The sequence below is a fragment of the Cupressus sempervirens genome, chromosome 1, assembly GCF_028749045.1.
Source record: "Cupressus sempervirens isolate cs-2001-9-10 chromosome 1, ASM2874904v1, whole genome shotgun sequence".
Classification (NCBI taxonomy): Eukaryota; Viridiplantae; Streptophyta; class Pinopsida; order Cupressales; family Cupressaceae; genus Cupressus; species Cupressus sempervirens.
The window spans coordinates 893,962,020-893,966,427 of NC_143118.1; the positions used below are offsets into that span (position 1 = coordinate 893,962,020).

Sequence of the window (4,408 nt, forward strand, 5' to 3'; positions counted from 1 at the left end):
AAAACAATGATATTGTGTTGTCAAACTGATCCACTTTCTCTTCCACTATTGAACTCAACTCACTCTATTATATGACAAAACAATGACATTGTCAAGTATTCGATGAAATAAAATCAAATATTCGATGAAATATTATATGACAAAACAATGATATTGGCAAGTATTCGATGAAATATTATATGACAAAACAATGATATTGGCAAGTATTCGATGAAATAAAATCAAATATTCGATGAAATATTATATGACAAAACAATGATATTGTCAAGTATTCGATGAAATAAAATCAAATATTCGATGAAATAAAATCAGCTTCTTGAATGCCTTGATGGTGGAATGGTAGACACGCGACACTCAAAATGTCGTGCTAAACAGCGTGGAGGTTCGAGTCCTCTTCAAGGCATACATATTCAATATTTAATTTAATAGTTATATTAGACATTATAATTAATTAATGGCAATTGAATGAGTAATTCAATTGCCATTGTTCAAAAAATCAAGTCGAATTAATCGAGAGTACTACTATTAAACTATATCAATTCGATTTTATTTTTTGGAAAAGTTTTAAAGACAAAATTCGGACCGATCAAATTTGAACAAAATGAATGAAAGATCTAGGCTTTTTTTTTGTTATTTAATCCTTCCGCCAATAAACAATCAATGGCATTCGTAGAAAGCCATTTTGTTTTTAATAATGTATCGATCATTTGTTTAAATAACATTCTATTAGAGAAGAATAAATTTGATAAATATTCATAACTTTCGGATAGAGTTTTATAAGTAAGAGATTCATTAGATAATAAATCTATATTTTCCCTTTCTCCCTTGAGCAAACGTTGTTTAAATTTATCATCTCGTGTTTTTTCACGGAACCAACGTTCACTTATCACCGATTTGGGATAAGGTAATACACGTTTCAATCGGGTACCAATTTCTTGAAAGCGTTTGAAATTTTCAAAATTTTCTTTTTCTTCCATTTTAATATTAAGAGGTAAATCGTCATCCTTAGTCTGAATTTTGATTCCTAGGGCTATTTTTCTCACCTTTTTACGCTTTAGAATAGACTTTAACATTTTTTTAATAATTGCATATTCGAATGTAATTGTATCTTTTACTTAATATTATTCATATCTACTACATGAAAGCATTCATTTATTATTTAAATTTCTCAATTATAGTTAATTACTTAACCTAGGGCTTGACCAAGGAAAATCCTTATCAAAACTAACCACAAAACCCTTCTTCTATGTGTTGATTTTTAGAATGGCATTGAAAAGGATTACAAATTTGGAACCTAAAATTCGTAAGCTTTCTAAAGTCATTAGTTGCAGATCACCTGACTATGTCAACTTGGTTGTAGGCTATCTTCCCAAGTTGACCTAGTCCTCTAGTCTCAGATTCTAGTAAGATTTCAACATTTTTTTCCTTTCTTTATTTTATTCTAAGATCCACAGTCGAAAGTTTGGAAATAGTTTAGATCTGTGAGTTCTAGAGAAAGAATACATTTTCCTCTTTGTATTCTAAGGTGAGTACCTTATGTTTTATTTCCCCTCTCATCATACATTTACTTTAAGATTTCTATTGGGTTTTTTTTTTTTTTAAATCTATATTTTTCGTGTCTCTTGTTTACATTGCGAGAAAGAGAAATTTCTAGCATACTTCCTTGACGAGTCTCTAGATTTTGCATTAGCATCCCTCTATCCTTTTAGGGGTTTTTGCTAATCAAATTTAGATCTTAGTGAGTGTTATGCTTGGAAGCCCCTCTTTCTCTTGTATTGAATAGCTTAGGGAGCGAGTGGTTAACTTTCTTAGCCTTGATTGCATTGTTATTGTTGGTGCCATTTCCCCCCTAAATAACTACAAATGCTAGGTACACTAACTCCTTCACAAAACTATACTTCTTCAAATTAATAAACAATTTTTCTTCCCTCAACTTATTGAACACCATACGAATGTGCATCAAATTATCCTCCAGTGTCTTACTAAAGATCAATATATCATCTAGGTAAATAATGTCAAAATAATCCTGAAACTCCTTCAATACCTCATTCATGAGTTGCATGAAAGTGCTCAATGCATTGTTTAGCCCAAAATACTTGAATAATCACTTGTACAATCATTCCCTTATCTTGAAGGAAGACTTCCACTAATCTCTTTGATGGTACCTACTATTCATATCTATCTTTTTGAAATACACAACTCCAATCAAACAGTCCATAATATCATCCATTTGTAGAAATTAAAATATGTACTTGATTGTGATTGCATTGATATCTTGATAATCTATACACATTCTCCATCCTCTAATATTTTTTGGAGCCAATACTATTCACAAAACACATTGACTCAAAACTTATTGAATCAACTCCTTTTATAACAACTCATGCACTTGTTTTTTCAATACCTAAATTTTTTCTTGTGTCATTCTATGTGTTGTCTTGTTTCACAAATTGACTCCTAGAATCAAGTCCTTCTGGTGATAGGTCTTCCTTACTAGTGGTAGTCCATCTAGTACATTATCAAAGACAATAGCTAGAAACACCAACATTTATGTAACTTCTATAGGAACCTCTTCTACTTATTCTTTACCATCTTCTAGAACTACAAGAAAATAAATATTCTCATGTTGCATACCCTCTAGGAACTGTTTTCTATAAACAAAACATATTTTGGTAGCACTACATACCTTTTTTCTTTGTCCTTCAATGACTTCAACTTATGTTTCACTCCATCTATTGTTAGAGTGTAAGTATTTGCACACCCATAATGTACAAAATATCTATCAAATTACCATGACCCACCTAACAATATATGATATATGTCAATAGGTATGATATAATAAAGCACCTCATCTTGGTAGCTTTCAATCTTGATTTTACTATGTACTTCTCATTAAAAATGACCTTATGATCATCTTGAACCCATAAATATAGTATGGATTCAAGTGTTTTTCCCTCGTACACTTTAAATTTGTGACCATCATTTATAACACCATATTGTAAGCACTATTACCATCTGAAATAACCCCGACAAGATTATTAAACACCAAAAATAACTCTTAATTCTTCAGCACCAAAAAAATACTCTTTATACTTCAGCTCTGATACCACTGAGATTACCCTAGCTATAAAGGTCACTAAATCTCAACAATGTACTGTGGCAATTCGTCAAATAGTTTGCAAACAGGCTCTGATGCTACTGAAATAACTCTTACTATATGGGTTATTCAAAAATAATAATGAACTGAGACAATTTGTCAAATGCTTGTTATGCAACCTTCAGTTTGATATTATTTCCAATAAGTTTCATCAAGTGATATGGATGCAACAATAGGTAACATTACCATACTTATTCAAGGAGGTATTTGTAAATTCAAGCTTTTCAGTGTCTAATCACAAATACAATAGTTGAATAACAGACCTAGATTGGAGGGATATTAAAAACATCAAATTTGCCGCCCTCTATGGAATTCGCTGATACTGTTCAAGTTGTTTATACCTGGTGAATTCAACTCGCACCTCTCAATTCCTACGATGTCAACTGGTCCTTAAATGCCTGGTCTTGCCGCCGTTTCTCTTCAGCTTCCAGCTTCCTTAACCCTTTGGAACCGGCATTCATTTCTTTGAAATTTCTTTTGGGTCGCAATAGTGAAGGTTGGGAACTCGTTTACAGAAACCCTTCACTCTTTCAAATTACCACAGCGAAAGTTATTCTCCTTCAATACACCCGCAACCTCCCTCATTTCATGCGATTTTTACTAGTTTTTAGGAAGTGACGGGAAAGATAATGAAGACACCTATTAGCAATGCTCCAACAGTTATATGGAAACGCTGCCCACTACTCAATTCGCAAGTCTTAGAATAATTGCCAGTTCAAGCCGGCCCAATCTCGAGAATACTGTATTTCAATAAGTGTTCAGGAGTGCTTCACCAAGGGAAGTATCGCTCTCCAATTCTCGACCTATTCTTATTTCAGAAGATGTCCTTTACTCTTTTCAACTCTGCCCTTGATCTGATTGCAAACTTGTTTCCTGCAAAAATAGGAGCTACCTGCAGTCGAAGGTGATGGATTTGTGTTGCTGACGGATTCCCACTACACAGTGGTGGATTACTGACGGATTCCCAAACGCAATACCGTCAACGGTGTGTAAAATCCGCACGCATGAATGCCCTTCATAATGGTTCAGATGGTGGTTGCCGGTACTTGCAATTTCACCTTTTGATTTTTCCTCCAATGATGAAGATGCCCTGCAGATTAATGCAATCATTGTTCATAGGAACCCCACCATAACTGATCTTTGCAACTTGCCTACGGTCCAGGTTCGGCCTCTAATGAAAAAGCTGGCTGGAAAGATGTCTTCAGTCCAGACTTTGATTCCAACATTAAACAGGAATGCTTGCTGATAAGA

The 4,408-nt window shown here is 33.5% G+C and overlaps 1 non-coding gene across 1 annotated transcript; it reads left to right on the forward strand.

Annotated features, from left to right (window-relative positions):
* Positions 1–322: 322 nt before the first annotated feature.
* On the forward strand, positions 323–403 carry TRNAL-CAA (transfer RNA leucine (anticodon CAA)). Its single transcript has one exon. It is a non-coding gene; the product is annotated as a tRNA-Leu (tRNA).
* The last annotated feature ends 4,005 nt before the right edge of the window (positions 404–4,408 follow it).